Below are 21,979 nucleotides of genomic sequence, written 5' to 3' on the forward strand. Positions count from 1 at the left end.
TCGAATCGGGGAAACCAGTTCGGTGAAGGTAGATTCCATTTTCACACTTGCTAGTTTGGTTATGAGCGGAGGTTAACTTAATTTCTTGATGATTCACTTGATATTGTCTACTTACGCTTTTAAAGTCAAGGAGGCCGTAAACATAGCTCTGAACGCGCGCTGAGAATTAAACTTTTTCTCTTTCATCCGCTGCTTCTAGTTCTTCATTTAGTTTAATTTTTGATCTCGTGAAGATTGGATATAATTGAACGGATTTCAAATTCAGATAGGATTAAAGTTTCCAAAGTATTGGATAGTAAGCTAATTGAACTTATTTTGATTTCTAATACAGGCTACCTTTGAATAATTTCTTAGTCCAAACTGCTTTTCCGTTTAAGAAAAATTTAGAGAGAAAAACTAGTTTAATTTAAATAAAGCAGTGGAACAAATAACCATAATCAAACATTAATTAATAATAAAAAAGTCTGAATATTTTGGCTTCGTGTCCGGGAGCCTTTATCAACGTAAAGAAAAAATAACTTTAAAGAAGAAAAACAGTTGTTTTTTATAGAAAAACAGTTGTTTTTTATAGAAAAAAAAATCATCTAAAACGAGAGCTAAGAGCTCATATGGCACCTGTGACGAGGTCGGAAGAGCCAAGAGCTCATATGGCATGAGCTCTAGCAAAATTTTAAGAATCAATAGATTGCTTTAAAAGGAAAATCAGGGGCTTAATGCTCGTCGGGATATAAGAGTTCTGAGTCACGAGGTCAATGTCAAAATCCATGGTAAAGTTCTAGTTAATTGACTTCTTGCTATCTCAGAAAGGGTTTAGGTTATGTAAACGAAACTTTCAGGGGTGAATCTACAGACTAAAGTATGTCTCGGAAAGGTATTTTGAAGCAACTACCTCCACTCCTTCTCCCTCTAGAGGGCCCTGACCTTTGATGACCTTTAAAAATATGTGTGTTATAAAAGTGAAACCTTGCAAAATAGATCTTCTGCTTAATTGAAGTACAACAAAATTGTTTTCAGCTTCATAACTTTGCTCAAATCCATTTTATAAAGTTTTAAAGATATGCCGATACATTTCCTGAATTTTGAAAAAAAAACATCGATATGGCTCAAAATTCTACTCAAATAACAGGAATTGCATTTTCAGAACTAAAGGCAGAGAAAAAGGAACTAGGAACTAAAAATTAAGGTAAAATGTTGTTTTGTCAAAATTTCAATAGGTATAGACTTGCAGAAGTACAATAAAATTGTTTTCAGCTTCATAACTTTGCTCAATTCCATTTTATAAAGTTTTAAAGATATGCCGATACATTTTCTAAATTTTGAAAAAAAAACATCGATATGGCTCAAAATTCTACTCAAATAACAGGAATTGCATTTTCAGAACTAAAGGCAGAGAAAAAGGAACTAGTAACTAAAAATTAAGGTAAAATGTTGTTTTGTCAAAATTTCAATAGGTATAGACTTGTCATGTAGGCAAATTTCAAGGCACTCTAAAGGGAGCAGGTGTAGAGGTGGGTACTTTAAAATACCTTCCCGGGACATACTTTAGTCCGTAGATTCATCCCTGAAAGTTTCATTTTCCTAACCTAAACCCTTTCTGAGATAGCAAGAAGTCAATTAACTAGAATTTTACCAAATTCATTAAGCATCCGATCACCCACTCGTAAGTTAAATATACCTCAATTTTTCCTCTCCCTTCAGCCCCCCAGATGGTTTAATCAGGGAAAACGCAAGTCAATTTGTGCAGCTCCCTGACACACCTACCAATTTTGGTAAAATTATAGCAAACCATACAACTGGCTTTCGTATAAATTACATATACCACCCGATGCCTTTTTTTATGCTATTTACGAATATAATAGTCACTTCTATTTCAAATTCAGATTTAAGCACTTTTTGAGCTCTTAAAAATGCCCTAAATATGGGATATAAAAACAGTTAAAAACATTTGTCTTAAGCCTAAAATATTGATCTCAAAGTTACTGTTTCATCATACCATTTTTTTAATGCTATATAATCCACAAGCACTGCTTTTCCAATATTAGGCCTAATTTGGATAAATTAATTTTACCAATGTTGTGACGTTAGCTTCTTCGCACTGAGAAAATATAGTATTATTTTGTCGAAAACGGCGCGGAGAAAACATAGTATTATTTTGTCGGAAACGACAGATAACTCGTACTTTAATTGAAAATTCGTCATTTTTAAAAGCTTAAAAAGTGCTTAAATTTGAATTTGTGATAGAAGAAATTATTGTATTCGTAAAGAACGTAAATAAAGGCATCAAGTGGTATGTTCACTTAGATGAAGGGAGTACTGCAGCTAAGGTGTTGTCTACTCTGATTAAACTTTTAAACCGTGATTTGGTTTTTTATACTTATATTTGAGTTTGATTAGAAGCGCTGTGAATATTTATCCTGGGACTGCACCAACCCTATGAACAGCTTTGTGTACAGTTACAATTAAGCTAAATTACCTTATCCAATTTTTGTCTGATTCCTAGATCCTTCTCCATGACTGAATTTTTAAGACTAAAAAAAGAATTCTATCTGCTTTGTTAATTTCTTTGTGTTTTCATAACACAAAAATAAACATAACAAAAATTCCATAACATTTAGAATGCGAAGTTTCATTATAATTTTTGCACGATTTCTTGATAACTTTTCAATCTAAGTTTGAAATAAAGATGAATTTCTTGCGTCTGGCATGTAGAAGCCGGAATTGATGTTCAAAAAAAAGACGTCAGGGTATCATGCATATTTATTATCTTCATTGGGACGGTAAACGGTCCCACCATTCAAGGAATGGTGATGAAGACGTGGGGTGGAGTACCAACAAATTAGAAGGGGGTAACCGCAGTCTAAGTTACATAATAATTATATTGTGGTCTAAGACCCCAAAGAAGGTAAATGACCAAATATATATATAACAACCATGATTTCTTTTTTTTTGGGGGGGGGACGTTTCAAGCAAATTTGATTTCTAGTCCAAAAGTAGCGAAATTTAAAACATTATAGCCCAAAAACCCGTCTTGCGGGTTTTTAGTCACTTGTCCCGCGACTGTGAAAATTTTATAGTCCAATTGGCGGAAAATAGCCGAAGACAGACTATGAATGAAAACTAAAAGGTTTAAAACTAAAATCTTATAGCACAATTGACGGAAAATAGGCAAACCTGGCAAGACAGACTATGAAAACTAAACTCAAAGGTTTGAGCGAGATTTAAAATGGAATAGTTGTGGGCATCAAGTCAGGTCTAATTGTAAAACAAGCCAAGACAGATAGTCCAATTGAGTGAGAAGCAAACCTAGCACCCCTCCCCCCTTATTAGGATTGTATAAAAAGGAGGTTAGTTCATTTGTTAATAGATATGTCTAGATAAGCCTGGATGGGTGGTAATCATTTTTATACAATCCTAAAAAGGGCTTATGTCAGATTTGCCTCTCATCCGGAGTATCTGTCTTGGCTTTTGCTACAATTAGCCATGGATTGGTAGTTAATTAAAATCTAGTAGTTGTGGGCGTCAAGCTATGGCTAATTGTAGAAGCAATCAAGACAGATAGTCTGGATGAGAGGCAAGTCTGGCATAAGCTCTTTTTAAAATTGTATAAAATGAACTCATTTCACTTGTTGATAGATAAATCTCTCATCCATCCCTCCATATATTATTCCTGGGGTAGAAGTAAGGTAGATAGTCATAGAACTAAGGGATGAAAGATCAGATTTATTTTGGGTTGACGCTGGATTGTTGCTCTAAAAGAGTAAAATTAAAGAATTTGCAATAGTATGGTTAATGCCGGGCGTGCGGTGATATTTCGAAGGTATTCAACAACTTTCAAGATAACCAAGAATAAGACATTTTTACTCTTTGGAATTGGCGCCAGTAAATGGAGAAAGTCCGAAGTCCTCTTGCACTATTTGTATACGTTCTCATACGCATATACACATTGAGATGTTTTGCAAAGCTCTAGCTACAGACTCATCCACTACTAAAGAGATATGAGTTTTTGTCACACTAACTAGTAAGCAAATCTCTTTCTGCAGTTACAACGACTTGTCTAACAATACCTGTGGCTTTAATTCAGTCCTGATTGAGTTTTTGCTCAAGTCCGTGTCTCCAAATACTTTTTTCAACACTAGGACTAAGCTAACCATTTTCTAACTGACCATTTTTCTATGCTTTCCAAGACCACCTACAAGGTTTGATTTAGTATAGCTTCAAAAATAGATTCAACATGCAATTTCATAAAAATCTCTTCATGCTGCTGCGTTATTTTTGGTTGTTTTTTTTTTTTTAACTAGCCTTTTCTTGGGATAGCCAGGTCCAAGATGGTGCTTCATGTTCACAGTAATATCTCCAGAGTTGGTATAACCTACTAGAGCCCTGGTGCAAGGGTTGTAAGCTATGCCCTGGAGGCATATAAGGTTCTTATGGAATGGAGAGTCGTGAAAACTTTGAATGAACCTTGTTTGATTGGACTTGGAAGTTATAGTGCCCTTTTTTGAGAGTCAAAGGTGTTTTAGGGTAAGGGATGTAAGTTAAGCAATTCATTCATTGCTTACAGATAGTATATATAACGGAGAAAAGTAGGCATGTTTGACCTTTACTCTCCGAAAAAAGAAAGGGGATTCCATTGAGCCTTAAAGAGAATGTTAAGGAGAGTGTTGAAAAAAAAATTAACACGATATTTGTATACAGGCTATCAAAAGGGTCTAACTCCAGAATGACTGAGTACATTAATTTGGAAATGATAAGGAAGAGGATCAATTGACAAAAAGGCAACATTTGCGTGCTACTACTACTACTACTACCACTACAACTTCCACCACTACTTCTGCTACCATTATTACTATTAATGCTACTACTGCTACTGCACTACCATATTTACAATACTGAGGTGAAATTTGAGCTAAATCTAAGGGCACTATGTGCATTCACATTATCAAAATATTTTACCTCCAGAATGAATTCGGGTATTAAGTTGGAATTTTCAGAGAATTCTTAAAGGGGAAGATCAGTTGACCAAAAGGCAATATGAGTACTCTACTATTAATATTACTATCACTTCTACTGCTACATTTACCACTAATGCTACTGCTATTTCAACTACTAGCTCTATAGCAACTATCTGTAAGGCTCAAGAGTATTAAGTTGAAAAACCAGTTATGGTCAGAACCTATTTTAACAACAGGCTAAGAACCCGGATTGGAACCTGATTTCATCGATTATGTTAAGCTTGTCGTCTATCAGAACCACCCAAACGTGCATTGGCGTAGTGGGCTAAAATTTCTGCACCAGTAGGCATCTAAATGTAATATTATTATAATACAAGGAGAAACATTTAATTACCACAAGGTATTGAACGCATTTAATATGCATTTGGCGTTTAATATGCTATAAGGAGGCTAAAGGTTTAACTCTAACTCAATAAATAAAATTGAACAGGTAAGATTTGAATAGCGTAATATGTATTTTCATTTCAATGCTGCAATAACTGGAAAAGAGAATATTTGTAATATTATTCGCTTTTAGTGAAGCACCGATGACGCAGTAGGCTTTAGATTTTTAAAGTTAGGAAAGGAGGCAGTAGCTAAATTCTTCTTTGTAGTGGAACTAAATTTGTCGTGAACGATCTTGGGTAGAAATAAGGTTAAACTAAATACTTGATATGTAACTATATTAACTGCTGAAAAGCTCATCAGTTCAAAATTTGATTTTACTATAATTTAATTTTTTATTTTCACCGTTGTAATAAGTATGTAAGAAAATATTTGCAATAAAGCGCCATTTTCAATAAAGCACCAATGACGCAGTACTTTTTAGACTTTTACAGTTAGGGAAGGACGTAGTACCCATACTCTTTTTTGAATTGATTTTTATTCGTTTCAATCTTGATTCGCATTTTAAATTAAAGCTTTAATCGTTTTAAGGTTTATTTATTCATTTATACTAGTACATGTTGTATGTTTATTTGCTATGATTGTTTATTTAGTTTCTGTTCGTTTTGGGTTTCATTCATGCTACAATAATAAAATATTTGTGTTCGTTTTAAGCTTGATTTGCATATTCAATTTAAGTTGTAGTCGTTTTCAGATGTATTTATTCATTTATATTAATACAACAAAAAAATAAAAACAAAACCAATACGGAACCAGAAGAATAGAACAAGAAGAATAATGCAAGAAAAGATAAGAAAACTAGAAACAACACTTTTTAAAAGGAAAAAAGAAAATAATTGACGTCCCTCCCCTTCCTGCACAAAAAATCAAACTAAATGCATTTAAGCTACTCTAGCCAAATCCAGGGAATATGAGTCCAGCCTAATACAGGTTAGATTTTAATTAGTTTTAGTTTTGTTGACGAATAATTCTCATTTTCCCCTCCTTTTCTTCACTTGATTTGTCGCAATCCTTTTTTTCTTATTGTTAAACGTTTCTGTTCTTTTCTGGTTTTTATTGGCACATTTAACATGCCTCGTTTGCACACTATGAAGTTTCTTCGACCTTGAGTTGGAGGTCTGGATGAGGAAGGGACAGTTCTCCTCCTCTACGGAATAAATTCTGCTCATTTTGTGGATTAGTGTTATTCTTTACTTTCATAATAACTGCGTAGACCAGAAATATTCCCAGAAATTTCAAGGGAGTAGATATCAAGTACACATTTTTAATGGTTTATTTACAGTTTCTTTTGTACCCCTCACCCCCCCCCCCCTCCCCTACAGAACCTTTGCTGGAAAACATCCCTTTGCTGCCTCTTTGCTGGGAAACTTTACCACCGAGAAGGGGATTACCGGATGATTTTAAAAACAATCAGAAATTAAAGTCTTTTTTAAATAAAATTGCGCTAAGAAAAAATTGTCACCCCAGATTATCTGCAAGAAATTTTCCGGGTGAAATTTTCAGCTAGAATGGAATTGTCTTGGGAGAATTCCCGTGGAAAGGGGGGAGGGCGTTTTTACGTGAAAACTCCTTTCCACGGTGGATTTTTTCCGTGGGTGAAAAAATTTTCATGGAGGGGGGAGGGGAACCAGATTTCTCTGAGTTATTAAAAGCGATCAGAAATTAAATTAAAGAAAAGTTTCTTCAACTGGAAGTAAGGAACAACATCAAAACTTAAACGGACAGGAATTATTATGCATATGAAAGGGGTTTCACCCTCCTCAAGACCTTGCTCTTTCCACTAAACTTTTTGTCCCAATTCCTTAAAAATGACTCCTGAAACAAAATGGCAGTTTAATAGGAATAATAAGCTTTTTTTCAAGTTGCAATCACCTATTATGAAAGATTGTTGGTGGGTGCAGAGGGCAGAAAGCAGATAGTGCCAGAGACCACCAACATTGAAAAAGACAAAAAATAGTCAATATATTTGTGGGGTTGCACTCTCTTAAGTCCCTTGTTTATTAAACTAAAGTCTCTTTCTTAGACAAAGCTTTTTATTCTAATTAAACAGCCTTAATATTTATGAAGTCTTTCTCAAGGAATTGGGAAAAAATCAAACTTTAGCTTAAAGAGAGAGGGGTTTGAGAGGGGAAGCCCCCTCATACATTGAAAAATTTCGTTTTTTTAAAGTTTTAATGTAGGTCCTTGCTTTTAGTAGAAAAACTCGTTTTTTTCAGTTTAATTTCATAAAAAGGTACTGTATTAAAATAAAGAAACATCAGTAAAACACAGGATTCTCATTAATGGACAATTTTTCTTGGCTTGGTCTGTTTTGGTGGGTGTTTTCAGGCTGAAAAATCTCTTTCTAGCTAATTAATCTACTATGGGTTGCCTCTTTGTTGTAGCATAATGTTTGTAGGCATGGATATATAATGAGCAGGAGGTAATATGCTTGAGGCTGTTTCTGCAGTATTTCGACTCTGTTGATAGAAGAGCATCGCCAAGGCCTGAAAGCCATGCTGTGACAAAGGATAGGTCCACCATTGAGCAAAGCCTTCCTTCTTACTAGATGTCCCAGAGACTTCTTGCTGTTCGGTTCTAAGCCGGCTTAAGCTCTTCGGTGTGAACTTGAGAAGATGTGTTGGTCCCCTTCCCGCATTGGTATCCAGGACCATTGCTTTTCCTGCTGCCAAAATAATTTCAATGATTTAAAGAACATGAAAATTGGAACTTGGAATATTTTGACATTAAGAAAATCACAATAAATTTGGAATGATTGACATTAAAGTCTTAGAAACTCATATCCCAGGGTAGGAAGCATGACATTAGGTGATATAAAATTTGTTTACACAGACAGGAAGGATAGGGTACAAAGACAGGGAGTAGGGCTCACAATGAATAAGGAAGCTGGTAAGACTTGTTTAGGCTGGGAAAGTATTAATAATGTAAATATTAATCACTGATTTTATGAGTAAAAAGTTCAGGGTATCAGTTATATGCCTCCGTAGAGCCGACTGACCGAGATATTTGTGATTCAGATGAATTTTACTGACACTTACAGAAGCAAATAAACAGGGTCCCAGGTGGAGACATAGTGTTCTTATTAGATTTTAACGCTCAGGTCGGTAGAAATAGGGATACAAGGAATCCTACTGTGAGAAGTCCCTTTCTATTATTTATTTATTGCTTTATATTATATTCTATAATATAACATACAATATATGACGTAGCTATACGACATATAACTATACGACAGGTTGACATCCTCAAATTCTTGTTTATCTGCTCTTATTTACCAATTTTGTTTTCCTCGACCGTTACGTAACCTTTACTTACGGTCAAACTCAAATCTCTAATTTATTGCAAAACGGGACTGAAGAGGACGGCCCTTAAAAGCGAATGTTAGAACAATATTCGGGGAGTTCTGATTCACAATTTCTGGACGACAGATAGATATAACAACCCTGCTACTTTTATTTGGCGTGTCTACTTTCCTCTTAGATCACCATTCTTTTCTTGGATACTAGCTTTTCAATTAATACGAGGGACAGCCTGTCGTGTGTATTTACAAGATTTAACGTAAGTTTTTTTTTTTTTTTTCCAGATTTATACTTCTTCCCCATGGGCAAGCAAGGACTTTTCATCAACCAGAAAGAACTCTCAAGCTCAACTTCTCTCCACTTTATATTTCTTTTACCTATTTTTTTACACACTCCTTCTAATATAAAATTCCTTGTTTGGAGAGACTTTGACTTATAATAGGCCATAGGAAACAGATAGACTGTTGCCAGAGTAGATAGAAAAGTGAACCTATTCGCACGTTGAATACTAGTGACACGCTACCATAATTCAAAGCACTAGTATTCGGATACTCACGTCATAGGGTGGGACCTTACACTACCCTAGGTAAATTTGATGTAGGAAGAGAAAACAGCAATTGCTACAGACTGTTGCCATTTTGTAGGTATAACAATCTAGTTATAACCAATACGGTGTTTGGTTATAAAATTGCCCATCAGTTAACATGGTATTCCCGTGATGGTAAGACAGTAAACCTTCTTAATTATGCTATAGCAAACCGAAGACTGGCAGGATCAATACAAGATACTAGGGCATATAGGAGCGCTGTTATTGATGTTAAAAGTAAAGATCACCATCTGGTAGTGTCTATCTAGGGCTAATTTAAAGTTGAAATTTCGGACGAGTAACTACCTCCTGGGAAATTATGATGTTAGTAGACTCCAGGATGAGAAGTTTTTACTGTACAGTTGAATACTGAACTGTTGAGTTTAAAATTTGACAATGTGGAAGATGGATTGAATTATTTTTGGTGAAGTTGCTGATGGTGTCTTAAGGATGAAGGTTAGGACTGTAGCTAGGAATGTTAGTGAAAAAGCTTTACGTTTATAGTGAGGAGAAGGGGTTTGTACAAGAATTATCTGAGTGATAGCTCGTATGAAAACAAAAGGAATGTAAAGGAAGAGGAGAAAGCATTAAAATATGAACTAAGGAGATATGAAGTGGAGGCCATGGATAAAACTGCCGAGGATCTGGAAGATGCAGCTAGACGGCGTAAAAGTAAAATAATGTACTGGCATGTTAATAAATTGAGAGGGAGTAGTCAATCCAGATTTGCCCTGTTAAAGATAGGAATGAGGCAACAATTAGGGATAAGGAGAGGGTTAAAGAGAGACGGGCGGAACATTTTGAGAATGTGCTAAGCCGAGACACATTTGCAGGAAAAGATATAGAGGAAAATGAAAGAGTTTGTGATACCTTGGACATGAAGGAAGATTTGTTTTGTGAGGAAGAATTAGTGACAGTACTAAAAGGATTAAAAAATAATAAGGCCCCAGGTGCTGACAGTGTGATAAATGAGTTTCTTAAATATGATGGATCTGAGGTTTGAAATAAGTTACTGAAGATTATGAATATGATTTTAAAACAAGGGCAAATACCTAACGATTTTAGAAGATGTACATTAGTATGACGGCATATTAGTAACGGCATATTCGTACTTAGGATAAGGCACTCCTTATCACTAATTGTGGCCTCATTATCTCAATATCTCCGTCAGTCGGCTCTACAGAGGCATATAACTGATACCCTGAACTTTTCAATTCAAAAAAGAATATGGGTACTACCTCCTTCCCTGACTAGAATTTAAATCCATGACAGTACCAATCTCTAAGAAATAAACTGAAAACACGTTTAGGGCTTTTTCCTACCATATCAGGGTAAGTGTCTTCACATTAATCGCATTTTTGATAGTGACAATTGGAGCATATGTATCCTCTAGGGCGAGAGTCGTAAGCCTGTTAAAGACAATCCTTAACTGGTACAGCATATCCTTTATGCAATTTACATGGATTGCATAACCCACACTTTTCGTTATAGTCATCAACGCTAGTGCAGCTCTTACATGACGACCAGCTGGCCAACGTATATAAACATAGTGGACATGTGTACAATATTTTTCTCTGTTGATTCTCACACCACCAATAGAAACTGACTTGCGAACTATAGGAATGTTCCTCTTACATCTAGAGAGAGGAGTAATCGAGTGACGTTAAAATCCAATTATATCTGTTTGGACAGAATTTTTTAAATTGTCGACAGCTTTTTTTCACAAAAAAAAACAGAAACAAACATCATTCAGTTAGAGTCTTAAATCAACGTGGAAACTTGAATCATCTTAGATAGTGTTAAAAAGCAAATCCACAATATCATTTTGTATTGTTTCAATTAGTATGTCAACAAATTGGGTAAATACGTTTGAAAACCATGTTGTAAATAATAAAAAATAATCCTAAATGAAATTCTTTTTATGTGTATTATTTTCTTTCGGCCGACTCACTTTTACACGTAATGGTGTTCCGGGGAATTTTCAGCCGGGTTGGAATTATAAAGGAAGATGGGAATATTTTCCGTGGGAGGGGGGATTATAAGAGGGAAAAATTCTCCCTGGTGAAATCGTCCACAGAAACAGTTATCAACTGGGAGGGGGGGTTCTGTTTTGTTTGGCTTAAGAATTTAGTTTAGTGTTTGATCAGTAATGATTTTAGGCCTCATAATAGGGGGAGGGGCAAGGTGTACCAATGGAGTGTAAAAAATTTAATAAAATGAAGTTCATGTCAGATAAAACAGGGGAGAGGCACGGACGGCCATTTCTTTTAATTGAAACAAAGAGAGTAACTATGGCGTTATAAGCTAGGAGCAAACTCGCTTTTCATAAGCAGCCTTTGATGGAAAGAACTAAATAAATAAATACAACCTAATTCAAGGGTAAATTAGCCTAAATTGGGCGGTATGCGACGTGTGTCATCCTCCTAATCATCCTAATATATGAATAAACAATGTTCATACTTAAACGGTTGAAGAGGACAAACCCTAACCAGGGAGGGTGGGAGAGAGGTAATGGGTATGAAGAAAATAAGCTCCTGCCCTATCCCAGGCCAACTGATGGCAAAAGAGGATCTAGAGTATTTTTGCTTGGAGGAGGGGGTAGTGTTCCGGTGGAGGGACCTTAATCTCTATCTCTCTTTCTCTCTCTCTCTCTCTCTCTCTCTCTCCCCTTCTCTCTCTATCTCTCTCTCTCTCCCTTTCTCTCTCTCTCCATTCTTCGGTAAGTGTTCGTTATTTTATTTGCAAAAAAAGCATAGTTATTTGACCGGGCCTCACTCACGTCTAATATGATTGCTTTTAGTAATAATTCTTTCTGAATTGATCAACATTTTTTTTTTGTAAGGCCATTACTGAATAGCTTTAGATGTATTATGTAGTTTGAAAGAGTAAGAGCAGGGACACACTGGCACCCCGAAGAAGGCACTAAGTTTGGACTATAGAGGAAACTACATAAGCAGGGGGTCTAAAACTTACAGAATTGGAGAGTCTGGGGGCCCTTCCCAAAAAATATAATATTTACCATCTTATGTTTTTTAGCCTATTTTTACACTAGCAAAGATTACTCGGATCTAGTTTTTCTATAACACTTCGTAATAAAATGTTGCTATGAATAAAGTGCTGCGAAAGGCACTCAACTAGGCCTACTTTAAAGTCGATATGTGCTTAAGTCTACTGTCTAGTAGTCAATATTATGCTTTTTCAAGATTCTTTATTACTACTACTAACGAGAGGGCTCATTTGATCGGAAATCAAAAGTTCTAGTGCCCTTTTTATGTGCACTAGAATCGCTCTTAATTTCCGGAAATATGTCCCCCTGTCCACGAAAAAGTCCCCCTGAAAACGTCTGTACACCTTATAATAACCATTACTACATGTAAACAATGGTCAAATCTTTAACTTGCAGCCCCTCCACCCGGGACTTTGGGGGAGTAAGTCGTCCCCAAAGACATAGTTATTAGGTTTTTTGACTATGCTAAACAAAATGGCTATCTTACAATTTTGATCCGGGGACTTTGGGGAGAAAATTAGCTTGGAAGGGGGCCTAGGTGCCCTCCAATTTATTTTGTCACTGAAACATGGTACTATAACTTTTGATTTCCGCTAGAATGAGCCCTCTTGTGACATTCTAGGACCACTGGGTCGATACGATCACCTTCAGGGAAAAAAACAACAAATAAACACGCACCCGGGATCGGTCTTCTGGCAAAAAATACAAAATTCCACATTTTTGTAGATAGAAGCTTGAAACTTCTACAGTAGGGTTCTCTGACACGCAAAATGCGATGGTTCGGTTTTCATTGAGATTCTATGACTTTTAGGGGGTGTCTCTCCCTAATTTTCCAAAATAAGGCAAATTTTCTCAGGTTCGTAACTTTTGATAGGTAAAACTAAATTTGATGAAACTTATATGTTTTAAATCAGCATAAAAATTCTATTCTTTTGATATATCTATTAGATATATCCGTTTTTTAGAGTTTCGGTTCCTATTGAGCTGGGTCGTTACCACGAACTGTTTTGTTAGCTCTTGCCAAAGCTGTAAATTCATTTTTAAATACAAAATTATGTGGAAATAGCAAATTTTGAAAAACTTGAAGCTTTGGCAATCAAAAACAAACAGAAACTAATTTTAAAAAACTCCCAAAAAGAAGTTTTTAAAGAAAAGTAAAAGTCATATTAAACCAAGATCAGAAATAGAAGCCTACAATAACTCGGATTCAAAACCACCAGAAATCAAACAGTGTGTGGTAACGAACTATAGTAAGGAGCGACCCGACTCAATAGTAAACGAAACTCTAAAAACCGGAATTTTGAAACCAATGGTTACATTAAAAGACTTGCATTTTAATGCTGATTTTAAATATATAAGTTTCATCAAGTTTAGTCTTACCCAGAAAAAAGCTACGAGTCGGAGAAAATTTGCCCTATTTTAGAAAACAGGGCAAAACACCCTCTAAAAGTGATTAAATCTTAACGAAAATCACACCGTCAGATTCAGCGTATCAGAGAATTCTACTGTAGAATTTTCAAAATTTTACTGTAGCTCCTATCTACAAAAATGTTGAATTTTGTATTTTTTGCCAGAAGACAGATCACGGATACGTCTTTATTTGTTTGTTGTTGTTTTTTTTCCAGGGATGATCGGATCGACCCAGCGTTCCTAGAATGTTGCAAGAGGGCACATTCTAACGAAAATTAAAAGTTCTAGTGCCTTTTTTACGTGACAAAAAAAATTGGAGGGTATCTAAACCCCTACCACGCACATTTTTTTTTTGCCAAAGTCACCAGATCAAAATTTTGAGATATCCATTCTGTTCAGCTTAGTCAAAAACCTAATAACTATGGTGTACAATAACTAATGGTTATTATAAGGTGTACAGACGTTTTCAGGGGGACTTTTTCGTGTTGGGGTGGGGGTGGGTGGGGGAGGGAGTTACGGGGGGGATCTTTCCATGGAGGAATTTTTCATGAGGGTAGAGAATTTCCACGGATAGAAAAGGGAATAACATATTCCCCGTTCACTGCCCGTGTCAAGACATTCCCCCAGTCTTGACACTTTCGCCCCGAGTCAACCTAAGATCCATTATCCAGACAATGGGCAAGATTTTTAACATTATTAAAAAAAAAACAATGAGAAAATAAATAAATTTTTTTCAACTGTAAGTAATGAGCAGCATTAAAACTTAAAGCGAATATAAAATATTACGCATATAATTGGGTTCTTCTCCTCCACAATACCTTGCTCTTTACGCTAAAGTATTTTTAGTAATTTCAACTATTTATTCTATGGCCTTTGTGATTCAGGGGCCATTCTTAAAGATTTGGGACGAAATTCAAGCTTTGGTGTAAAGAGTATTGACGGGAGGGCGAATCCCTTCATATAGGTAATAAAACATACACAAATATAGAAGTTTGTTACATAAGTTAATCCGTAAGGTACGAATGTTGATTACTAACAAAGACGTTCGTAAAAAAATAAAAAATCTAGTTGTATTTTTGAGTAACCAAAAATTGGAGGGCCCCCACCCATTTTCTTATCAAAATCGTCCGATCAAAACTATGAGAAAGCCATTTAGAAAAAAAAAACTAATATGCAAATTTCGTTTCATTTATTCATGTACGGTGAGCCAGAATCAAAACATGCATTAATTCAAAAACGTTCAGAAATTAAATAAAAAAAAAACAATTTTTTTTAACTGTAAGTAAGGAGTTACATTAAAACTTAAAACGAACATAAGTTATTCCGTATATGAAGGGGGTTGTCCCCTCATCAACGCCTCGCTCTTTACACTAAAGTTTTATTTTATTTTTTTTAAAGTAAAGTTTTGACAAAGAGCCAAACTTTAGCGTGACAAAGAGCGGGGCGTTGAGGAGGGGACAACCCCTTTCATATACGGAATAATTTCTGTTCATTTTAAGTTTTAATGACGCTCCTTACTAGCAGTTAAAAAAATTTGTTTTTTTTAAATTACTATTAAAGAATAAACGAAACCTAAAGCGAACAGAAATTAAATGAACAATCTTAGCAAAAAAACGAACAATAGCTACTAATATAAATGAACAAATAAATCTTAAAATGACTAAAGCTTAAATCGAATATGCAAACCAAGTTAAAAAGGAACAAAAATATTTTGCTTTAAAAGCATAAATGAAACCCAAAACGAACAGCAATCAAATAAATAATTATAGCAAACAAACGTACAATAGTTACTAACATAAATGATTAAATAAATCTTAAAATTAACGAAACTTAAATCGAATATGCAAATCAGGCTTGAAGCGAAAAAAACCATTAGAAACAAAAGTTTGAATTTGCCTCCTTCTCTCACAATATTAAATAAAAAAAAACTAGTTTTTTTAACTGAAAGTAAGGAGCGACATTAAAACTTAAAACGAACAGAAATTACTCCGTATATGAAATGGGTTGTCCCCTCCGCAGTCCCTCGCTCTTTACGCTAAAGTTTGACTCTTTGCCACAATTCTACTTTTTAAAACAATGAAAAACTTTAGCGTAAAGAGCGTGGGACGCGGAGGGGACAACCCATTTCATATACGGAGTAATTTCTGTTCGTTTTAAGTTTTAATGTCGCTCCTTACTTTCAGTTAAAAAAACTAGTTTTTTTTTATTTAATTTCTGAACGTTTTTGAATTAATGCATGTTTGATTTTGGCTCTCCGCACATAAATTATTGAAATGAAATTAGTATATTAATTTTTTTTTTGGCTAAATGGCTTTCTCTTAGTTTTGATCAGACGATTTTGAGAAATAAGGGGTGGGGAAGGAGGCCTAGCTGCCCTCCAATTTTTCGGTTACTTGAAAAGGCTACTAGAACTTTTAATATTCAACGAACGTTTTTATTAGTAAAAAATATACGTAACTTAAGAATTAACTTACGTAACAAACTTTTATATTCTTATATTTTTATTATGTGTACGAGGGGGTTTGTACCCTCGTTAATACCTCGCTCTTTACACTAAATCGTAAGTTTTGTCCCAACTCTTTAAGAATGACCCCTGAATCAAACAGGCCGTAGAATAAATAGTTGAAATCACTAAAAATATTTTAGCATAAAGAGCGAGGTATTTATCTCCTCCTAAATACCTCGCTCTTTATGCTAAAGTATTTTTAGAACCCCTCATATGCGTAATAATCTCTGTTCGTTTTAAATTTCAATGCTATTCCTTACTTTCATTTGAAAAAACGTTTTCATGTTTATTTTTTCATTGTTTTTTTATAGTAATGCTAGAAAATCCTGCGCCCTTTTCATTGAATTTTTCTTCCCCCATGACATATTCCTCAAAGGAAAGATCCTCCCACAAAGCCCTCTCCCATCAACCCCACCCCCCAAACCAAAAAATCCCCATGAAAACGTCTGTACACTTCCCAATAACCATTACTATATGTAAACATTGGTCAAAGTTTGTAACTTGCAACCCCTCCCTCAGGGATTGTGGGGGAGTAAGTCATTCCCAAAGACATAGTTATTATGGTTTTCGACTATGCTGAACAAAATGGCTATCTTAAAATTTTAATCTGTTGACTTTTGGAATAAAATGAGCATGGGAGGGGGCCTATTTGCCCTCCAATTTTTTGGTCACTTAAAAAGGACACTAGAACTTTTCATTTCCGTTAGAATGAGCCCTCTCGCGACATTCTAGGACCACTTGGTCGATAAGATGACCCCTGGGAAAAAAAACAAAAAAAAAAAAACAAATAAACACGCACCCGTGATTTGTCTTCTGGCAAGAAATACAAAATTCCACATTTTTTAGATAGGAGCTTGAAATTTTTGCTATAGAGTTCTCTGATATACCGAATGCGATAGTGTGATTTTCGTTAAGATTCTATGACTTTTAGGGGATGTTTCCCCCTTTTTTCCAAAATAGGACAAATTTTCTCAGGCTCGTAACTTTTGATGACAAAGACTAAATTAATTGAAACTTATATATTTAGAATCAGCGTAAAAATTCGATTCTTTTGATGTATCTTTTAACATCAAAATTCCGTTTTTTAGAATTTCGTTTACTATTGAGCCGGGTCGCCCCTTACTACAGTTCCTTACCACGAACTGTTTGAAAAGAAAATAATTCGGTATTTCAGGGCTTCTGACATTATTACTCCTTTGCGGAAGTTAGGCTCAAAATTGAAAAAGGATTATATTTTTTCTCTGGGCCCCTTCCACCTCTTAGTTCGTTTATTTTCCCGTTAGTTTTCACCTGTTTTCGCTTGATAGTTGTGCTATCTCTTAGCAGTTCTTTCGTTAGTTGAGTTATGGTTGTGGTATATATGTTTTATCGCTCGTATAGTTGTGTTATTTTCAAATTATACTCCATAATAGAGAGGCTCCGAACACCCAGCATTGTATGTTAAGCTCTTAATTTGACGTTTTTTTCTAACGTGACCACATTCGTCCTGCGCCCTTTTCATTGAATTTTTTCCCCCATGGCATATTTCTCCAAGGAAAGATCCTCCCATATAGCCCCCTCCCTCAACCCTACCCCCAAAACCAAAAAAAATCCCCCTGAAAACGTCTGTACACTTCCCAATAACCATTATTATATGTAAACACTGGTTGAAGTTTGTAACTTGCAACCCCTCCCCCAGGGACTGTGGGGGAGTAAGTCATCCCCAAAAACATAGTTATTATGATTTTCGACTATGCTAAACAAAATGGCTATCTCAAAATTTTGATCCGTTGACTTTGGGAAAAAAATGAGCGTGGGAGGGGGCCTAGATGCCCTCCAATTTTTTTGGTCACTTAAAAAGGGCACTAGAACTTTTCATTTCCGTTAGAATGAGCCCTCTTGCGACATTCTAGGACCACTTGGTCGATACGATGACCCCTGGGAAAAAAAAAAAAAAAAAAAAAAAAAAAAAAACAAATAAACACGCACCCGTGATTTGTCTTCTGGCAAAAAATGCAAAATTCCACATTTTTGTAGATAGGAGCTTGAAACTTCTACAGTAGGGTTCTCTGATACGCTGAATCTGATGGTGTCATTTTCGTTAAGGTTTTTCCCCCTATTTTCCTAAATAAGGCAAATTTTCTCAGGCTCGTAACTTTTGAAGGCTAAGACTAAACTTGATGAAACTTATATATTTAAAATCAGCATTAAAATGCGATTCTTTTGATGTAGCTATTGATATCAAAATTCAATTTTTTAGAGTTTTGGTTCCTATTGAGCCGGATCGCTCCTTACTACAGTTCGTTACCACGAACTGTTTGATAAGTCTAAAACTACTGCGTCATTATGGTTTTACTGAAAACAAATTATATTACAAAAATTTTCTGTTGTACGTATTGCAATATTGAAAATAAACATAAAATTACAGTAAAATTTAATTTTGAACTGATGAGCTTTCAGAAATAAATACAATTATATATCAAAAATTCAGTTAAATTTAATAGTTCTTTCCGAGACTATTCAAGAAAAATATAGTTTCTCTGCAAACAGGAGTTTGAATTCTGCCCCTTTCCCTAAATATTTTCTTTTCTAGTTAATGCAGCATTGAAAATGAAAATAAACAAGAAAGGGAAATAAAATCTTGAACTGATGGTCTTTCAAGAATTAATATTATTATGTATCAAATATTCAGTTTGATTTTATTTGTAATTTCCAAGACTGTTTAAGACACATATAGTTTTCAGTAAAGCCCCAATTACGCAGTAGTTTTTAGACTTTTACAGTGAGAGAAGGAGGCAAAAAACAACTTTTTGTTTGTAGTGATCTTTGTTCGTTTCAAGCTTGATTTTCATATTCAATTTAAGTTTCGCTCTTTTCAAGATTTATTTGCTCATTTATATTAGTACCTATTGTATGTTTGTTTGCTATGATTGTTTATTTAATTACTGATCATTTTGGGTTTCATTTATTCTTTAATAGTAATTTCTGGTCATTTTGAGTTTTAATTATTTTAGGTTTCAATTTCTTCTGATCTGAAGTTTAATATGGCCAACACTTTTCTTTAAGAAAATTCTTTTTCGGAAAGTGTTTTTTTTTTTTATTAATGCTGCTAAAATAATGAAAGCATTCGATTACCTGCCTGTTTGGGCTGTTGAAAGGAATATGAAATTCTCACTTGACAAGTCTGCTGTAGTACTACTCTTAAGAGAGAAAGACATATTCAATCCCCAACTGTCACTAGATGGGACAGAACTTCAGAGAACAGAGAAATAGTGCTACTTAAGACTCATATTCTATGAGAGAACTCCCTGGAAATACCATATTGATTACCCTTTGGGATGCCGGAGAAGCAGGGGTAACCTTATGAATGCTATATGTATGGGTAAGAGAAGGCCCCCATACTCGATCGTTGCAAAGTTGACAAAGACTGTGAGAATTGACAATCTATAATATGGCTCCTCGAGCATCCTTTTGTTCGAGCATCTCTTATCCGGCTTATTCACTTAATATTAATTTCTCTGGGTGTAACCCGTACAAGGAAACAAAAAATACCTATCCAGCAACCTGCCAACTGAAATTCTAAAGGCAACTAGGCAGATAACACCATTACTCACGTGTATTCCACTGTTAACATAACTTATTTACACACCCCTGAAAGTGTGGTATTTTCCATAGTTACTGTCTCCTTTAGTTCTCTGCATAATTTCACAAACCTTTTCCTTTTTGAAAAAAAAAATAATGCGTGACGTCACTTATCTACAGTATTCATTCATTTTCCAGGGTTAGCAGGTTAACTTATCTAAAACTAATCCAGACCGTTTTAAGTACTATCCTATAAATTTCTGAAGTCATTTAATCTTGTGGGACGCGAAGGATAAATAATTGGGCTTGTCAGATAAGTAATCTTGGAATGCTCAAACGCAGTATAAGAGACTACTATACAAACTAGATATTGCTCTCCATGGGATATTCAGATGATTTCTTGGGTAACTACACCTGCCTGAGGCACGAGGAGAAGCCGTAAGGAGCGTCATTGATTTTGAACCTTCATTGTCGTTTTCAACTCAATGAAAATAAGAAATTAAAATCTTTTATTATTTGGAAAAAAGACCAAGCCACACTAATCATCAACGCAGACAAAAGAAATACAATTGTTATTATGAACACCGTAGATTATGATATAAAATTTAAGCCAGTTTGATTTATAAAAATACTTACTAAGAAATGAAAAACTACACCAATGATAGATACACACTAATTGAAAAAAATAATTTACTACTACTAATTAATTCCCATCCATCTTCATGGGACGTCTTGCGGTTATCTCTTCAAAAATCTGATGAACTAGGGCTTGATATAGGTTGGGGGGAGGGATTAGATTTCGGAAATTTTAAGAAGTAGATGTTACTTAACTAGAAATAATATTGGAAAGTTAGTCCGGGTAGGTATGAGGTATTGTGATGTTTTCTTAAATAATTGGTTTAATGTCTGTTCAGTCTATGTTTGTTGCTGTATTTTTTTTCACTTGTTTTGTGTATGTCACCATGGCCCAATTGGGCTTTTCGTGTGAATAAATCTATCTATCGATCTATCTATCTATACTGTTCTATCAAGTGCAGTTCGGGATAGTTGGGCAATGCGTTGTCGGTCAAAGTTTCCGATCAACCTATTGCAAGGTCTTCCTTATGGTCCAAGTCCTTCTATTTTTCCTTCAAGTGCGATTACGAGCAGACCTTCCGGATTCAATCACTTAACGTGACCGGAACGGCACAGTTGCTGTTTTTGGATTTCGATCTGGTTAGTATCTTGCGACTTCAGCCTTCTTCAGACTTCTTCGTTTGTGACATGGTCAGTATATCTGATCTTGGCTATCCGGTGCATACATCTCATTTTAAACGCAAGGAGGTTGCGTTCATTTTCAGCTTTTAATGGCCAGGTTTCACACCCATACAGAGCAATGGGTATGATCAGACTGCTGAACAGATTCACTTTCAGATGGTTAGAAAGGTGGCTAGATTTCCTGATATTTAATAGTCTTTTGAAGCTATAGCTGGCAAGATTGAGGTAGCGTTTAATGTTGACAGTGTGGCAGTTGTCAGCTGTCAAGAGAGTGCCAGGGAAAAGAAATTGATGGACGGTATCCACTTGTTCACCGTCTGTTACTATCCAAGGGGGTTTTTCATCTTTTGTCATGATATGACCATGCCTTCGGTCTTCTTTGTGTTAATGTACATACCAAATGGCTTTGTTTCTTGAGAGATGCAGCCAGCCTGTTACCGGAGTTCTTGGGTGGTAATGGATATCTGGTCAATATCATCTGTATGTGCTAGTTTTGTCAATTAGGATTCCTCCTATTCTGGCTCCGTATTCGACGGGTATCAGGGAGAGGATAGCAAGCAGAAACGGGTTAAACCAGTGCAGTAAGAGGATGCATCCTTGAAGGACTCTAGAAGTAGTTTAGAATTCACCAGAGAGCCCATTGTGGTCAGTACTTGACATTTAAATTGGCTGCCTATGTCCTCAATGATACTGACTATTACATCTGGGACACCATAGCGTCTAAGAACATGCCACAAGCCCTTCCTCCATATTAGGTCAAAGGCCTGTCGGAAGTCAATAAAGAGCTGAAAGAGGTCTCTGTTAAACTCAACGAGCCGTTCCATCAGTTGACGCACAGAAAGATCTCGTCAATATTAGATCTTTCCGATCGAAAGCTAGCTTGATACTCACCAAGAACGGAGGCCGTGATTGATTGAATTCTGTGGAATCGGATCTTGGTTAGGATTTCGGATTGGT

At 35.5% G+C, this 21,979-nt stretch overlaps 1 long non-coding RNA gene across 1 annotated transcript in view; it reads left to right on the forward strand.

Moving 5' to 3' along the window:
- The first annotated feature begins 84 nt into the window (after window positions 1-84).
- Window positions 85-21,979, forward strand: part of LOC136032956 (uncharacterized) — a 39,701-nt gene continuing 17,806 nt past the window's right edge. The window contains exon 1 of the long non-coding RNA XR_010618832.1: window positions 85-295. This is a non-coding gene — a long non-coding RNA (uncharacterized LOC136032956). The remainder of the gene's footprint in view (window positions 296-21,979) is intronic.

Source organism: Artemia franciscana, chromosome 11 (genome assembly GCF_032884065.1).
Source record: "Artemia franciscana chromosome 11, ASM3288406v1, whole genome shotgun sequence".
Lineage (NCBI taxonomy): Eukaryota > Metazoa > Arthropoda > Branchiopoda > Anostraca > Artemiidae > Artemia > Artemia franciscana.